At 30.4% G+C, this 20,005-nt stretch overlaps 1 long non-coding RNA gene across 1 annotated transcript in view; it reads right to left on the bottom strand.

Moving 5' to 3' along the window:
• Positions 1-19,567: 19,567 nt before the first annotated feature.
• LOC132729099 (uncharacterized) overlaps positions 19,568-20,005 on the bottom strand; it is a 290,758-nt gene continuing 290,320 nt past the window's right edge. Inside the window, exon 2 of the long non-coding RNA XR_009625567.1 lies at positions 19,568-19,699. This is a non-coding gene — a long non-coding RNA (uncharacterized LOC132729099). The remainder of the gene's footprint in view (positions 19,700-20,005) is intronic.

Genomic DNA, 20,005 nt, shown 5'->3' with positions numbered 1-20,005 from the left:
AACAAGTACATGTGTATATGGTATGTACTTTTTCATACATATATTGTGAAAAAGTATTCACTTTATTGCTGTAGGAATTATGATGATAAAATATTTTTTTCATGTTATACCTATACTTTAACCGTAACATTTATGCAAAACATGTATAATTTTGTTTACGTAACCATTTCTTTCTTCTGGTTGCAAATGTTCAAAGTACGAACTCTTAGAAATATCTTTATATAGATTACATGCCACGTGTCAGGAAAACATAAAATAAATCACGTACATAACACGCATACACAGTATGTATGACATTTTGAAAGTTAACAAACAAAACAATTTTCTCATTTCTGACAGCAGATATTATGAAGTTCATGTCATTTGAAATTAAACTTTTTGAAATAACATTTGATTCAGAGAAAGATATTTAAGAGACAAGGCACGAACTCAGTTTTTATATGTAACTACCATTATGCAATGCTAGCGTTAAATGGTTGGACAAAGCTATCACGTGGTTTGCAATTATTAAATCTGCGTGTTTGATAAATTATGCTGATCAGTAAACCGTTTAGATCCTCTGAAATCATATTTTGTATCATGAATGTGTACACTCGTACTGCTTATTTCGTCCCAACAAGTCATGTATGAATAAATCTATGTGGAAGGCTTGATACATACTAACTGTGGATGAGCTTTGAACTTCTTGAACAACTTTTTCCAGGTATTGTTTTTAAAATATTTTTTAAAAACGTTTTACTATAAATTTGTTTATAACTTGACCATTATTGAAAGCTAGGTGCTTCGGAAAAATACCGTTTTGAGAGAAAAGCTGTCTAATTTCTAATATCTAAAGATATGTGCGCGTTATTTTATAGCGTATGGAACTCATCATTATTCTTAAGTTTTATCAAACCTGATTAAACAAATTATATATTTGAGCAAAAAGCAAGTGGAGACATTGAAACTTTATAACTGATAGGCTGAAAAATTTACTTTGATACGTTTTGATATATTTATATGTTATTTTCTTTCATAAATCATGTTTACCTGCAACAGTGTAACTCTGATATGATGTTTTTCCTTAATATGAATCAATCCGGCGCCCTAAAAATTTTACACGGTTGTCAAAAAGTACAAATTCATTACTGGACAAAACATTTTACTAAAACCATTAAAATATAGCGGAATGATTGTTTCTATCAAATGATCATGAAATGTATGAAAAATCAAAGACTATAATGACTTTTTTGGCAACTTTATGCCACTGTTTACCAGTCCTACGCATAAACCCTTCCAGCCTGCTGAATCTCAGTAAGGGCTTATCAGCTAGTAAATCACTATTAACTGTATATCTCCCATAACACGTCCACCGAGTTGAGAGTCTTGTCATCATTAATTGGTCCTCTGTATTCTTATCTAATGGCCCTAACGTTGAAGGATCAAATTTCTTTAGATGTAGTTTTTCACAGAAACACTCACTTTTTTATCCATGTTTTTTCTGAATTGGTCTGCGGCCCACATTGAATTGTGAAATTTAGCAATTATTTGTAAATATACTTCACATCACAAGATAACTGTTAGCTATTAAATGAATTTTATGTTGTTATATATCTTTATAAGTAATAATCATCTTATAAATAAAATTTAATAAAGTTCCATAGTTAAGTGTCACCGTTACTCATGTTACTGAATACAACCACCAACCCCCACACCCCCTCATCCCCCCAAAAAAACACTGTTTTCAGATATATGTTTTTACCGTAAAGTCTTAATTAAATGACCAGGTAAGTGATATTTTCATTATTAGTTAGACTATATTAAGCATATGGAGAGGTGTCCTACTCGCTTCAGTTTTTAAGTCGGCGTCAGCATCCATACTTTAAATGAATGTTTATATGCAGTTACTATTTTACCTGTAATTTTATATTTCTTAAGGTATCAATTTCAAATATATATTCCTTATCATCATCCACATCATGTGATAAGGTGCAAAATCTTAAACTAGTATTTCCAGAATTATATCCCCTTGAACCTATATTTTTGCTTAAAATGATATTTTTTACTTTAACGTCTTTATTTCAAATTAAGGACTTCAAACATGTATTTCTTATCATCAACTACATCATATGGGATAATGTTTATAACTCTAGCACCAATTTTTCCAGAATTATCGCATGAACATACATTTTTTTCCTCAAAAATTATTTTTTTTACTTACTTCTTTATTACTTAAGGTATCTACCTCTAACTTCAAATATATGTCCCTTATCATGTGTGACAAGATTCATTTCTCTAGCATGAATATTTCCAGAATTATTTCCCCTTGAACTTGATTTTGTTTACAAAAACTGATATTTTTTTACCTCTAACTTCTCTATTTATGAAAGAATTTTCTTTCTTACTTTAAACAATAACATAACAAGCTTCATAACTCTAGCATCAGTATCTTCAGAATCATCCCTTTATACTATTTAATTCAGATTTCAAAAAATTCTATATACCGATACCGAAATATATCTGTATCTAATCATAACTGATTTTTGTCACAGTTTGTTTTTCCTTTCCTGTGTCCAGCATTTAAATAGTCCAGCATGCTGTTTGTCCAGTTATGGTTTCCTTAAAATAACTTAAAGGTCGTCAAATTTATCTTTCTTTTCTGTTCTTTGGCAATTGGTATATAGTTAAAGCGATTTTATATTGAAGTTAGAATACTTCTTTGTTTATATTTTTCTACCTTTTTTACATTTCTTTTTTTTGTACCAAATTGAATGATAAGCATAAACAATTCTTTGAATCCATTAATATATTACTAAACATTATTTTGCCTCCTCTCAAAAAGGATTTATATAAATCACTGAGGCATAATATGCCTTTAATATGAAATTAATTTACACAAGTATTTTCCTTGTGAGTTGTAAGTGATTAAAACTTTTTTAAATGTAATCTAATCTTTTTTGTCTTTAACTCTTATAAAAAATGTAGCTTATGAAAATCTTTAGTTTTCCTTATTTCTAAAATGTTCTCTATATCCCCTAGCTTTTTACAGGATACATTCTTGAAATATGATAGGGTCATAAAACATTCAAGGGTGCTGCTATCAGTGATACTGTGACAAACCATGTAATTATAATTAAATGCTCATCACTGGTCAGAGATAGGAAATTTTGGGGGAAAACTGGAAATCTTGGGTTTATGTGTAGGACTGTTACTACTACTTCACTGACATGTGAAATTTGTTTTCGATTCCAAATGTCAAAAGACCGTTAACAAAGCTAAATATCCATTTTTATCTTAATCAAACGGTGCCATAAATCCATATCAGTTCAGGAACGGGGAAATATTGCAAATCAGCCCGAAACTATTGCGCCCCGTGTTTGATATTACATTTGCCAATAACATGAATATGCAAACTGAAATATATTTTTAGTTAAGGCAAACAGATACAATGCATTAAATGTTTGTTTCATGCATGAATTGAGATGATATATCAGTACGGCTACACTGATTTGTTTATGAACATCTAATTCATAACATTAGCTAGCTTACGGAACGTCGGTAGTTCTACCCAGGTGCCCGTTCGTGCCTGAAATAATGCACGGAATGACACCAGTAAAGCTCGAACGTCGCCAAATGACCTATACTGTGTCGATGTGACGTATAAACCCGAACAAACAAGCAAAAACTATTAGTTGAATTCAGTCATTGCTGAAAATGATCATTGTTAATAATAAAAACTGCATTTTTTTCAGATGCTATTCTATCGAGATTGAGACCAGTCTGTTTACCATTGGAAAAGAAAAAAATAAATCTCACCTTTAGATATTTTGAAAAAGTGTTGACCACAACAATCGTGCTGACACTTTAGACAGTAACATCATTACAAGTGTGATAATTTACGTTTATATATTGGAAGGAAAGAAATAATCTTTTGGAAATTAACTCGCAGAATACAATCTACGATGTTTTTTGAGTTGTTTTTTTTTCCAGTACATATTTAACGTTATAAGCATACAGTTTCTGCCTGTTCATTACAAGACAAGTTAAAATATTTATCTTGTCTGAGAAGTTTTTGCAATTACTTATTTGACTGCATTTACATACTTGGAAGTCTTTTGTTTGTTTTGAAAATGTTTTACAATAATTGCTGCTCAGAAAAAAAAACACATTTACCTATATTAAGACCATGGCCTTGTTCTTTTGCACATGCTTAAGGACATGCTTTCATTTCTCCAATATTGAGCCCGAACTAATTTCTCAAACAAAAAACAAACGCAAACAAAGTCTAAAATAACGTAGAAACAAAAACAAACAGTTATACCAGAATCATATGAAACTCGCAAAGATAGCTTTATTAGTTAGACTTCATTCTTGGAAGATGCCTTTTCGAATTTCAATCTCTTTTTCTTTGGTTTATCTTGTCTTTCAATTCATATTCCTAATGTCACTCCGCACCATATATTGGGCATGGCTTACCAGTCGTTACACTCTTACAATCGAACTACTTCAACATAACTCACTTAATTGTCTGTCGGTCTGACGTTAAAAACCGTGGTCCCGTGTAATAATTTTAATATATTGTACGTTACATAACTGAAACGGGGTTCACTCTATTGCCGTTGTTCCCTTCTAAAATATAAATTTTAAGTTGCACTGGTCGTTCATGCGTTTACGGCGGCAACTTTATTTGAAAAAAAAAACAAACAAACAATAATTAAAAACAAATAAATAACAAAACAGTATATGACAATCGTTTACTGTTCGCATTTCCGCATTGTTCGGTACTGTGTTACCAGAACCATAACATATTTCTATCCTGGTACAGTTCTCCTCTGAACCAGATCCTTTATATGATGTTAGGAAGGATGGTAGATATTGTTTCCTTCAAATTCTTCAGTTTATCCTCTTCTTTGTCGTTTTGCTGTCCTCATAATATTTCCTGAAGCGGAATGTCAAATACTACTTGTTGTTCATTTATTATCTACCAGGTGCCCTCTGGTGTTCAGCTGCACATAAAGTCAACATATCTTTGTATTGCAAAGTTTAATTTTGATATTGATTATTTGGCAATTTGTATTATTTTTCTTCATTCCTGTTGTACTGCGAACTATATACTCGGCGGGGTCAACAAGTGGTTTTGGAATTCGATCCAAAATGCAGTTGCTTTAACTTAAATTAGTAATTAGTCTGTCGGAATTAAAATAAAGTCCGATGTCCAGAGTACAAATTCATAAAATTTTGTACGATAAAATAGCATGCAGTAATCTTTGAAGCCGTTGCACTATTTGCACTATTCATAAATATAATGATAATAATAATAATAATAATAATAATAATAATAATAATAATAATAATAATAACAACAAAGTCTTCTTGCGTAGGTCCTCAGTTCAGGTCTGATGGAAACTCTAAAACACTTGTGTTCTGATCGCATTTCGATTTGATCGGTACTTTGTTGCTTTGTGTATCTCTGTTTCTTTTTAATTCTCCCCCACCTGTGTTTTTCTCTTTATATATCTGTTAAAAAAACTTGGTTTGCAACATTTAGTATCATATATTTGTTCCAATTTGATTTTTGATCTTTAATACCTTTGAGATGATCCAAACCTTATCTTGTAGAATAATAATAATAATAATAATAATAATAATAATAGTAATAATGATGATAAGAATCTTCTTGTGTAGGTCCCGACGGGTCTGGTGGAAACTCTAAAACACTTGTGTTCTGATCGCGCATTTGTTCGGTAATTTGTTTCATTGTTGACAATGCCGTACTATCCCTTTTTCTTTTTAATTCTCCTCCACCTGTGTTTTTCTCTGTATATTTCTGTTATTACAGTATCACTCTTGTTTTTATTTTCCTTTACAATATTTTGTAAATTTGATCATAAATAATAATAATAATAATAATAATAATAATAATAATAATAATAATAATGATTATTTTACTGTAAATAAAGTACACCATAATGACTTTTCAGGATGAGCTTACATGTTCTATTTAAGTGTTTTCTTACTGTTATATTAGACGAGCAAAATTGCATAAAAACACTCAATTAGTCATTATTTTAAAAATTTGACAAATAATGAAACAAAAATATTGCTTCCTATTATGATGAGTGTTTTGAACATTGATTTAATATGTTGGTCCTAATATGTCTACAAACTTAAAAATGTTTTGTTTATATTTATCTTTTAGCCCAATTGACTTGTATACTGTTTAATTGATATGTCTTATGATGCATGGATAAAATAAAATTTTTTTATGATCTGTATACTATTGTATTAGATTTTTTTTTTACATCTGTTGGATAATGTGATTGTATGTTTCTATTATGTACGGTGGAAAACGTGAGATAATAAATTAATCTGTACAGTGAACTACAAGATTATTTCCGTTTTTGTTTCGTTTGATATTGCAGAGTTTGCAACAGAAATGTATTATTCTATAAACATAATAAACCTAATACACATCCTATCATTGTCTTGAGTTATTTAATAATGTACGTACAGTTTGCTTTGAGTTTATTACATGAGTTTTATGTTCATGTCATATATACATTTCCTGTATTATTTAGACTTATTCTCATACAAAGATTAGTAAATAAATGTATTAAATAAAGGTAGTCGTAAGTTGAAATCATCGTACGTTTGCTGATGAAATGTAGTGCGATTGTCAATGATGATAGGTCGTACTAAGCGCAGAAGTAAATTTATCTGTTCAAAGAGGGCTTGGTCGCAGACAATCGCCGATGATCGTCGGGTTTACGCGTCGCCGGTAGTCGCAAGTAATCGTAAGCTCTAGTGTGACTGGGGTTTAATGAAATAATCTATGTTCAACAAATCGGATTACAAAGACAGAGGCTGTTGAGAATATTCTGTCGTATTATGAGAACAATTTATTGCTTGCTAGTCATGCATAAGCGCATTCACAACAAAAGACAAACAAAATACAAACATTTAGTATCCATAGTGTCAGTATAGCTCAATACCTTTAAAGGAAATTAATTATCAGATTTTCTTTAGTTTGCAGTTATGAGTATCTTCCCTTTCCTAAGAAAGCCGATGTTTTAGCAAACGTTTTATACTAAAGGGCTTTTAAAACGCACGCCTATGTATAAGATGTTTTATACGAAAATGAATAACAGAGGATTCCATTTAATGCATGTCATAAATTCTACTCCATAAAACAAATCGACAATCGAAAATGTTAAAAACATTAACATTTGTATATATACAAGTCCGCCAAAGAACATGAGTCGTAAATCCATATATAACACTATGGATGTGCAGCAATTTAATGGCGGGGAACGAAACAAGCTTGAACCGTTGAATGTTTAGCGGCAGACATGAAAAATTAAGCTTTGTCCGAAACTGACAATACAAATACCAACCTCAGGAATGTCACTTGTATCGGGTAAACATTACATTCACATTCAGTGCGATGTGATATTAATTTTCCTAAATCTTATAGCTATGAGTGGCGGCATGGCCGAGTGGTTAACGCTTCGGACTAGTAATCTAATGATCGCTGTGTTCAAACCCTGAAAGGGGCAAGTCGTTGTTTCCTTGCGCAAGAAACTTTACACTTATTGCTCAGTACTGGTTGGTTCCAGGAACGGATTCGAAAGTGTGTTTATAAGCTTATAGCTTCCTGTGCAATCGAACTAAATAAATTCTGTATAAACCAACGTGAATAAAGGGAAAAAACAGCAAATGGCCAATGAAAGATAAAACAAAAAAACAAAAAATGAATAACTAAGGAAAATGAACAAATGTGAACAATCCCATGAAGACATAAAGAGATGTTTAGACAATAAAATACATTTTCGACTCGTAAAATTGCGAATATGACCTAATCAAACCTATCCCCTAACATTGTTAATGTTACCGTTTTGGACGTTCTTTATAGATTTTGTTTTTTCCACATTTTTTCTAATCATGTGGCCGCGCTGATTCAAAGGTAAATAACATCCACACATTTTAACCAAAGTATTCAACCATTATGTTTCTTGCACACATACAGATGTGACATCATTACATCTGAAATAATGTCAGGGAATGAAATCATACGACTGTCGCATGATTGGCTTCTGTAATTGGATAGACAAAACAAAACTTATGACACACAATCTGACATACAACATTCAACGACATCTTAGTATCAATACAAAACAAATAAATGGAAACAGTTTATTTTGTCCATTTTATATTTATAACTCAAGAAGAATATGCCATTCCAATATTTAACAGAAAAATGTAAGATTCTTATAAGCAAATAATAGTAAAAGACATTGAAACAGCAATGAAAAATGCTGACACAAAAATAATTACTTAACTGTAACAGTAGCAGTTTTCTGTTTCAGTTAAATCTTATCTATGTATATGCGCATGCCAAAATATCCCACATATATTACGACACATTTTGAGAGATATAATTTTTGTAACTTTCTTAAACACTAAGCTCTTATGACACTGATAAATCAACTTTCACCCAGTATTATCATACGCTACATGCTAATCAATAATGCTTAATGTTTATAGCGTTAATCTTAATACTTATATACATATATTTTGAGAATTTGTCATTTCACAAGGTGCACAAGAATTAAAATCGATCGGCAAAGACAATTTTTTGACTTTATATCCTCCGACAAATACTGGTTATTACTAACCACAATAAGTGCCCAAAGAAATCCTTTGTGAAATGTCAACAAAAAGCTCGAGTATGGACAGTATCGTATTAGCAGTGTGAGAAAAGCTGCAGACAAGAGGGAAAAGATGTAACATACACAAGATAGGTTGGCGAGTTTTAACCTGTTAGATTATGTAAGTATACGAATAGACGAAAATGCAAACTAATAATCCATATGTTCATACATATTGTTGAATATGTCTATATAGATCAACAGATGCTCGATCTATAAAACGTGATTTTCAAAATGACAACAAACCTTCGTAAATTCGAACTAGTATGTACACCTAGATTATCCTTTTAGTAAAGACCCAACTGTACTGACATAAGAAAACGCCCCTCACTGATGATAATCAATCAATATCTAAATTCAAGACAATGCGAATTTATATACACTTCTTCAATATCTCTAGATTTTGTTTATTCGACCAAATGGCTAGATCGGTGTTTTCAATTTCATTTATCGTGAAACGGTTAGTGTATCGCTTGTTGCCTTGTATGCTAATATGACAAAGGCATAGATTATTTATAAAATTAGTATAAAAAAGAGAGAATCTGTTTAGCAATGTGTGTTTTGCTGAATAAGTATGAAAAAAGAATCTGTGTAGCATTTTCATTTGTTTACTTGACGTCATGAAATGAGAATAAAATAATTTCCTTTTCTAGAGAAATAGTACGAGGCATGGATGGTAGCTTGCTTTTACAACTATCGTCCATTTTAGTTTTATTTAAAAAAAACAAACAAAAACAAAAAGAAAAAAAAGGATTTATTTAAAGTAATCAATCAGTTTTTGGATGAAACTGATTCCCAAAGTTCTGAAAGTGAAGTGATTTAACTGGATGATAGCTATCACGAACCTGTGCAAGAAAGATCATGTCATCTAATGTAACAGACTGTTGATTTTTCAAGGGACGTCAGTCATACACTCATGTTATTAATTATTAACATGTTAAGTCCCATTAGCTGTCCATATATAAAGACTTGAAATAACTCAATACTACCATCGCAACTATACGAATTGATGCTTCTAAATTATGCACGATTCTTTAGTCATGTTTATAATTTTAGTCTAATAATTTTGCTCTTGTGGGTCTTGTTAAATAACATAATAAAGTTACATAAGTAAATTAAACCTTCATATTTGAATGCCAAACCTTATACAATTATTGGCTCTTAATCCTGTATTTCGTTTAAGATATAAGAACTTATCATTGTTTTGAAGGATTTATACAGTAACACCCATTCGCATGCTTTAAAGTGACTATGTAATTTAAATATTAATCTAAATATTTTTTTCCTAATATTTCTGGATTTAAACTGAGTATTGAATTAGTAGAATACAACGTAAAGGACCATTATGCTGTAGAAATGCTATTTTCAGAAACTTTCTATCTTTAGTATCGTGTGACTATTTCCAAAATAGCCATTTGTAATATACATTAAAGACCTGTGGCTTATTTTGCTCTGTTAGCAAAAGGTATGATAAGTTACCGGTAATAAGGATTTTGTATGGACGTCAAAATACTTCTTTGTTTACATTTTACTACCTTTAAGGCACATTACTGCATGTTCAGCGGTACTTTTATTAGCTGTTTGATATTGTTCATGCTATTTATCCAAAATTAAAACATTATCAAACATGTGTTTGGCATTTCTAAAAAAATTAAAATAATAGTTCACTTTCGGAACTTTTGACTTTACTCGACACAACAGGCAGCCAGAAACAGGTTTTAATATTGACACAAATGTATAACATTTGTACATGGTTAGTGAAAATATATCGTAATTATAACAAAGTAAAATCCCTTTGTTAGATTGCAAATTGGAGTATTTCAAATAACGAAATAGATTAATGCAGTTCAAAATAGAAAAATATAACTATATGACCGCTTTATAAAGCTTAAACGAAATTGAATACTATTTTGCATGTCACAAGTCCTGCCAGTCACGTATACATCACATGCTACATCAAACAATGCAGCTATTGTATCATAACTTGCCATTTTTTATTGCCTAATTCCTTTGGCATATAATAATATGCTTCATACATAATAATTGCATTGTAACATATTTATATTATATAAATTAATATTTCTTTAAATATATTGTTTTGCATAGATATTGTTTTAGAAACACTTCAGTGTAAACGACCGAATTTGATTATGTTTAAATACAATGTCATATTAGGTTAAGTCAGACAATCATCAATATTGACATTTAATACATCAGTTACACTGTTTTAAAAAATGCATGGCTTGTTTTTCGACTTCATAACTATTTTAGTACGACATAAAGATCACGACTTAAATGCAAATGACTAACTTTCGTTATTGATAACTTACGAATGTGCAAAGTTATCTTTTTCTTTTTTAATTAAGTGGCGTGTATAAAAGTAGATTTGAATTACACGATAAAACAGATCTCCAGTATAAATTTTTAGAAACATATGGATTTTATACACATTAATACGGATGATTGAAATTATGCCTGCAGCCATATTAGGGTATATGAAAATGCTTCCATCTTTAGCGCTTAAGAAAATGTCCTTAATTTTGTTTTGTTATACATGCACATTTCAATGCATAATTAATTTGTGTTATTTATTTTCATACTCATCATTCCGATACGTTATCCATAAAAATCGAAAACCTGATAATGTATTGATTAAGAAACTTTTGTTGCAATTTTATTGCGGAATTTAAACAATGCCAGTCACATGTTTTGGGATTCCGACCTACGTAGGAATACGTAAATATGAAAATGTAGATGCTTTGATAAAGGAAACACATACTTTTTGTTTCTAAATAGTGATTTCAATTTTCCATTAGTGAAAATAAAATTTGGCAGGCAAATCGGAAAAAAGTGTATCTACCTCATTGAGTAGAATGCGTAAGCACCGTAAATCTGCCTTGCCTTTGTTTCATTTTTACACTCAAAACTTTGTCTGGGACAAAAGTCTGAAAGTACAAGAGATTTCAACAAAAAACTTTGAAGATATATAGATTTAATTGCGTAGAAGTGTAGGGAATTAATAAAAGCCATAATTATCTCTGCTTCTTTGGAGTGCATGCCTTTTGTTATTTTCATGCTGTCCACAATGTAACACCAACATTGTTGAAACTTCACTGGTAGATAGATCTCATATTGGAGAAGTGCATATATAATACTTTCTTCATCGCAGTTTAAAACTTTTCCAGCAACTATCCATAACATAATGTCTTAATGCTGAACTTATTTGGGAAACACTTTAAAGGCAGACAACTTCTCTGTGTCCGAGACCTATTCGGCAAACATCACCCAGTTCGACCGGCCCTTGTTTTAATACATATTTTTATTGTTCTGATATATACAATTTATAGTGTACGTGGGTGCTAATTTATTTTACTTAATTGCTTATTTCGTAAAAATCATATGTAGGTGAATATTCTTACTGGAAATAAATTTCATCTTACAAAAAATAAACATAATACATACAATGTAATAAATGATATTGAGTGACTTAACTTGCGCCACAGTTTTTGTATACTTAGTTTAGTGAAGACTTCATAAAACTTAATAAAAACATAAGTACATTGTTTTATCATTGATAATAATCCTTGAACTCGACAAATTACTATACCATCAAATCAAAATAATACAGAAATGAATCTGCAGAAATAGATATCAACAATTATATGTATGCTTTATAACACAAAAACACTATTAATGAAAGTCATTATACCAATTAAATGAAAGAAAATGTTTTAATTTCTTATATACTGCAATTCTATATAACAATATGTTTTAAGATAAATCAAAAATAGTATACATACGTTTGCCTTTTTTAAAAAAGCTTCTTCGATTCAAGATTCACATGTTTTATTTGGTAATGTAAATATTAATGTAATGTAAATATGTTGCCTGTTACAGAAATACATATAATGATATCGATAAAGAACATGTCAAGACACATGTAAATATAAAAAAAGAAATCAAGGAGGTTGAATTTGTTGAGTCATGTTTTTTTGTATAACTTAAGGTGACAACAGACACTTTCCGTGGTACTCACATAAATGTCATTTAAACAAAGTTATTTTAGTAATAATTGTTATTTATTTAATCTTTGTGCATTAAATGTCGTTGATCATCATAAAAAATAACATATTTGAAAAAAATGCCTTTGTAAATGAATGATTTTGAATAAAAATCCTAAAATTTTAAATCGTCATATCAAAGTCATTTTTTAATTTTTTGTCATCAAAACTTTTTGAAAATAACCATACATATATTATCTTAGGGAACCGTGTCTCAAAATTTTTTCTATCTTTTCCCAAAAAATATCACGTAACGTCAAACATTTTATGCGACTTTTTTCACCATACATATTACGTAATTAAAGATAATTAAGTCGCCTATTGAGCAAACAAAAATCCCTGACACGGTTCCCTCCCGTAAATAAATTTCCTTTCATGTGCTTTAAACCGCATGTTAATTGCTTGATTATTAAAAAAGTTATGCCGATTCAAAGTTAGTCCGACCCCATCAAACGAAGTGTCATAAATTGGCTGTTCTCTCTCGACCCCTACGTTTTCACGCTAAATAATTGCATAATACAACAAATATCGCACCCAGAGAGGGTCACAAGTTGCGGGTAACATACTCTAACAACATTTTATGACCCAGTGACATCTGAGCTGCTGATTAATATCAGTTTATAGCTGAAATTTCTTCAATTCTTAACGTGATTTTACTGATCGTCTGGTATCTGTCTCACACATGTCACGTGACTATCGGTAAAATTTGAGGCACTCAGTGGGGGGAAATGGAACGCATTTGCGCACCGCTAGCGGGGTATTTAATTGTTTTCCTTTTTGAAGTTTATTATTATTATCATTAGCATTATTATTGTATTATACCAGTATCACTCTGCCTGTGTATTCGTGTATGAAATTCCGTTAAAAACATAAAATAAAATAACAAAAAACTAAGCTTCTGACAGTCTTTTAAAGTCCATGGTAGATGTACAAATAAGCACGGGATAATTATAATATTTTTTCCACCAAATTGATAATGCTTCACATATTTTTAATAGAAATAAAAGGTATTACTAGATCATTATGATCTGGCCTTCTTGACATCTATTATGAATATATCATCTATGCACGGCATAGAGATCCAGTTTCTACCGGCATAGACAATAAATTTTCATACTTTGTCCCAGATTTATTAGTACTGTGTCCGATTTACTGGCGAACAATTTATTTTCACTGAGAATATATTTTAATATCTTTTTTTTATTTATAGAGAAATAATCATCCTTAGACAATCTAAAATGGTTTAGAAATTTGTCAGGGACACCTTTTCCACAAGTCACATAGGCGTTCACATATAAAAATGTTGTCTGTTTTTGTTGTTGTTTTACTTGACATTGTTAGAAAACGAGGTTGAATGTAAAGTAAGCCTTGAATCCGTACAAAAAGTCTATCAACTCAACGTAATATCTATCAGATTAACGGAACAGACAAATTATTTTCAACACTTTATTGGATATTTTAGCAACTACATTTTTAATCAACCCCGTGGTCGTGCGATTTGCCGCTATGCTTAATTATTTATGTTTCATACATTATGTTACGTACATTGGCCGACAATTTCTTAATTTATAAAAAAGGCTAAATGTTGAGATATTCATAAAAGATGTACGTTAGTTGTACGATACATGTATTACGAGAAGTATGGACCTGTAATTCACGGATATATGGAACTACAGATTTCCCTCATTGATGCCTCAACAGGGGGCGGAGCGTTATCGATAATCGACAGGTTACGCGAATAGCAGATACAAATAGTATAGGTTCCGTTTTAAAACGTTTAAAAACACATTTTTTGGACTAACTGCTTCCAAAATTAAATCACAAATGTGTTCAGAAAAGGTTGATAAATCTACTTAGCAAAAAATATCATTTTAGGTATTTTCAGTGATAATTGACTCCGTTGTCACCTTAATAATGCAAAAAAGTAAAAGAACGAAATGATATGAAATAAACAATGCATAGAAAATGAAGTCGCACACATTTTTACTACACATTCGCACTCCTGATAATTAATAAGTTATTTCATGCATTTTTAATATAGTTTTTCTTAGTAGGGAAACTGTTCATTTTAACAAACGCCTTTTGGGAGTCCAGCCGAAAACTTAAATGAATTAATACAATTTTGGATAGCTATTGTACAATCAATGTTAGTAAACAAAGAACAAGATATGCATAAGTATATAAAAAGAAATCAACTTGCTACCATCATTCAATGTTTGATAAAAAATGATGGGAAATGAATATATGTGCTCTAAAACATGGAACGGATGTCCACTATTTCGTTTTAATATAAACATAATTATAATGATAAACCTATGGAGAAAATCAAGAATTTATCGTTGACGTAACATGCAGAGCAGAATGAAAACCCAAGAAATTAATCTGCATTATAATAAAATAAAATATTTTCAAATATAATTACAGTCAGGTTAATACTCTCATAAATAACCAATGACTATGCAACCAACTTGAGCACTATAATGTCTTTTAAACACTTCTGTATCTTTTGTCGACCCTTCTTTTACAACCAAGGCATCGTTTTGCAGTGCTTGATAATGCGTACAAAATATTGTAGTTACATCTTGATATATCTCTTGTATTGGCATATTCAAGGGATTGTATGATTTGAAATTTTCATCTTCTAGAACAAGACTTTCAGCACTTTCTCTCCGCTGCATTTGAATTTCCACTACTTTTGAAGTACCATGCTATTCATCTCCCTTATCTTCCATCTGATTTCTTGATATCATTGCAGCCGAATTATTGACAAATTATTGGCAAATTCCTTCCGTCATTGTGAGACAAAACATTTAAATAATCATTGTAATCACATACACAATTCCTGAAATTCATAGCACAATGATTATAAATTCACAAAAATAAACGAAACATTTTATGGAGTTGTACGTGTATGTACGTTTAACATATTTTTGGCATTTAAATGTTATATTGAAATGACAAAAAATAGCAAAAATACAATTAATAATAAAGAAATAAAGTCCTTAAGATTTTGATATTTAAAAAAATATTAGATTTTAATAGCATAAAAATAAAATGACAAATAAGTTGATATATTGATTCTAACTATACGTGTATTTTTAACCGTTCAAGAAATAATTGTGTTTGCTAAATCGAATGAAAATTGTCACATTCTTAATGTTAAATGAATATATTCCTTTTTGATATTTTATCATTGTTACAGTTCCAAAATGAATTAAATATTCTATTAATGAATAATATAATAATAGCTGCGCAAATGCGGCATTTTGTTGCAAAGGTATATGCCTATATCATCTATGCTGATATCACATCGAAGGTCAAACTGTTTCTTGACAATCGTGTCGAGGGAATTCATATTGTGAACGAACAATTTGCGTTAACTACTTCCTGGAATAGAAACAGAAAAACGGAACCTAATTCATATGTATCTTTTTAAGTTCGTTGAAACAATATTTCAATTACAAACATATTTATTTCATTAAAATTTAGAAATAGGACTGAAAAAGACATTTGCTTTGTTAATTTCTCTCCGGTTTGTTTTTGTGTGTCATGAAAAATAATGCTTTTGAGAAATTTAATAATTTAAAAATCATAACTTTTTTTTGCCTACAAAATTCCTTTAAATTTGTACATGATGTATCATACAAAGAATTACCAAAAGCTTACTTTCTATGATTCATATCCTAATAGAAACAAAAGACGAAGTGTATTTTGAGCAATATTCCGTAAAACAAATACCATAAATTAAATTCACATCGTGTTGCTTGCGTGCATATAATGTAATAGATTATGAAACATAATCTTTAAACGAGCGTTTCGGTGTGAAATCTATGATTTTAGAGCAAACACTGTAAGCGGACATGTGCTACTAAACACTTTCGTCCTTTTTATTCAAATAATTCATATCGTTAATAGAGACAAATGAAAATGATTCAACCTCAATATCATGAAATAAATTCAAAAGAAAACAACTAGATTTTACTTCTAGAATGCAAAAAATAAAGCATCACAGTGTTTAAACAATATATTCAATATTGCTCTGTCGTGAGTTTATCATGTCGCCAAGGTGATAGCTATGTAGTTAAAGGTTTATACATGTATAATAATTTCATATGCACAACTATTCTTACTAAAAATTCTTCTACTCTTTGTTTCGGGTTTAAATTTATTTTCCATACCAATGGGCACTTACTTCTATTAAATGAAGCCATCAATTGATGTAAAATAAACGCATTATAAAAATACTTAAATCTTAAGCCAGACATTAGGTATACATGTGATGTAATTAACGTCATGGACATACAGGTGAATACAACATTACATGTGCTATAAAAGATTATTATAAATGTAAAAGTCAAAAGGCATAAGGTCAAAAATGATATGCATAGTAAGCTTTCGGTTCCAAAGATCTAAAGGATATTTATTCAACGCGAATAAGGCAACCAAGTAAGTGTTTGACTGTGTGAAAGGATTCGGACCGTGCTTGGTCAAATTGTTTTTGATTAGCAATTATTCCTGCATCCGAGTTTATTTAATCATAAACAAAGAGGATATTTTTATGTTATATGTGGCAATTTCAGAATGGGTTATAAGATATACAAATGTGAAGAGTCTTACACCTCAATGCACAGGTTTAAATTTCATATTTTAAAATATACATACTTTACAAGGTGTTCTCAAATTTTAAGTAAGCCGGCATGTTTGAACCGTCACATAGGAAACTTCCGCAAATGACCGTTAAGCCAATTATTAAAGAGCTCTTCCCTTATCAACATGACTACCTCATTCCAATCTCTTGGAAATCTTATGAAGGTGTGGGGGCTGGAAATGAAAATAATAAAAATAACAACAAAAAACTGAGTTACTTCGTTGATCGCCGTCATATGAAAGATCCGTTGATCGTCGTAATAATAATCTTTTTTACGTTAATTTCTATTGCTAGAAATACAATACTTTATATTCTGGTTTGTTAGGTTTTTATACTTGTAAAAAGGTTTAAAGATTGAATTATCAAAATATCACACATACATAAAGACAATTTTGGGATACTGCGGCTATTCGTTCCGTTGTAGCAGTAATATCATAATACTAGTATCTATATATATCCCCAATTTCAGTAATAATTCCCTTTGAAATATCCCTAAAGGACTAGGTTCAGCAAGACTGAAAAATTGCCCTGTGTCAGAAATTCATCAAATTTCTGTAAAAGTTCCTACTTTTATGCTCAATCAGAAATAAGAACACACTTGGTGATTATTTTATTTATTAGATTACCATAGTAACCAAGCTAAATTCAGCATTTGTCCAGTTTCTTACATGTTTCGGTCTCATAATAATTATTGTTTTTTTAGTCTGAAATACGCCAGCTTATTTTCCTTCCAGCTTTTGTAAGGTTGGTGTTGATATTTAAACACTTAATGAATTTATGAACTAATTGCTGATTGGATATCGACTTATTTTCATATCGATTTAATTGACAGCTAGAATTTGATCAATCGGTGTAAGTAGGCAAATGTTTTTTCCGCCTGTTATGACATAAAAGGCAGTTTTAGCTGTAATGTATGGAGTCCGGACATGTCATCCAGTCATATCTTTAAAGTGTAAATTGTGAAGCTCCATGTGTTAATAATTTACGTCTGTGCAATTTCTTCAGATTACAAGCACAAATGTTGCTGCACTGCAGCAATTGAGAAGCTCCGCGCAAAAAAAATCTGCTCATTACAGATACCTTATCAAATTATTCCTATGCACAGGTCATGTTATATTCAGATTAAGTACTATTGTAGATTTTTTCCGAATGTTTTGTAAACCATTTTTTGCATAATTATACTTATCTTATGCACTGTCCATAATTAAAAAGAGGGGAAAGATATTTAATATAAAAAATGCTTTCACTGATGCCTACCTGGTTAGGAAAGTAATTCCATTGTATACAAACAAGACTTACAAGAGTTTTGTAAATGTTATGTGACATGACTGTACTGTGTTCTGTTTGTGTTACGTCTACTGTGACAGTAACATAAGATGATAAAAATATCAAAGTCTGGTTTTTTTATTATTATAATTGTAACAAATATACAAATAGTAACAAAAGGGACTAATATTATAATATAGTAATATTACATGCATTTTTTTCATGTCAAATTAAAAGAAATGGTTTCTTTCAATACTGAAAGTAGAACACACTCTGGAATGAAAATATGGGATGAATTTCAAAAAGACCAAATTCAGGAATTTTTTTGTTTGTCATACACGCGTTACATGGTGATACAGTATTTATCAATAAAAATAGAAGTCTGTAGCCTGAGTTTTAGGTAGGTTTGAGGAAATTCACTAACATCATGTTCGTGCGTCTCGACAAAGATATGAAAGCTATTAGACATTGGTAATATATAAAAAAAAACTATAGTTAATTAATTTATTGGGAGATCAATATATATTTTTTGTTAAATTGCTTTAAAACCATTCATAAAAAACATTACATTTCATGTTCAAACTGCAGATCAAACTTTCTGTTGTTGTCATGATATCTATCTATAGCCTATGCTTAATGAGGGTCCATCCGCTCGTAAGGCCACAAAATGCAGCTTTCGCTGTTGAGTACGGACCCCCCTGAACATCTCACCAGTCATACCCTTAATTTTTTTCTTTTTTACAAAGTGGTATGCTGTACCAATGACGCTAATAAATGTAACCTTATATACTAAAGTTTAATTATTTCAAAACAACCAATATATCAACATGTTATTATTAAACATTTAATTTCATAAATATAAATTAAAAATAATTGTCAAAAGCAAAATTGTTAAAGTCTTATGCCTGAAATCTTCTTTATATTGACAAATTCAATCACTTATAGTATTCTTGATATGCTGTGTGTAAATGTAATTCAAAATGTAACAAATTATAATTTCATGTACTACTAAAAAAGGGAAATAACAAATTTATAACCTAAGTGTCAAAAATCAGAACATTTATAGCTATTTATAGCTTTCGAATTGATGTACAGCAGAACTGCTTTCCGGTTCTCATTCATTAATATGACATGCTGCGAAACACCGACGGGGAAACCAATATAGAAACCGAAAGGAGTTCTTGAAGGCATATAGGGATTTCGAGTCTAACGTAGGTTACTATACATCGGTAATTGAGAGCCTTAGCCATCTATATTGTCATTGAGATATATACACTGTTAACAAGTTTCTGATGTATTTCGGGGCTTCTCCATGAAGCGGTTTAAAGACGTGAGTAAGGATT

This window comes from Ruditapes philippinarum, unplaced genomic scaffold, assembly GCF_026571515.1.
Source record: "Ruditapes philippinarum isolate M1 unplaced genomic scaffold, ASM2657151v2 ctg658_1_1_1_1, whole genome shotgun sequence".
Lineage (NCBI taxonomy): Eukaryota > Metazoa > Mollusca > Bivalvia > Venerida > Veneridae > Ruditapes > Ruditapes philippinarum.
This window is presented reverse-complemented; position numbering and strand designations above follow the sequence as displayed.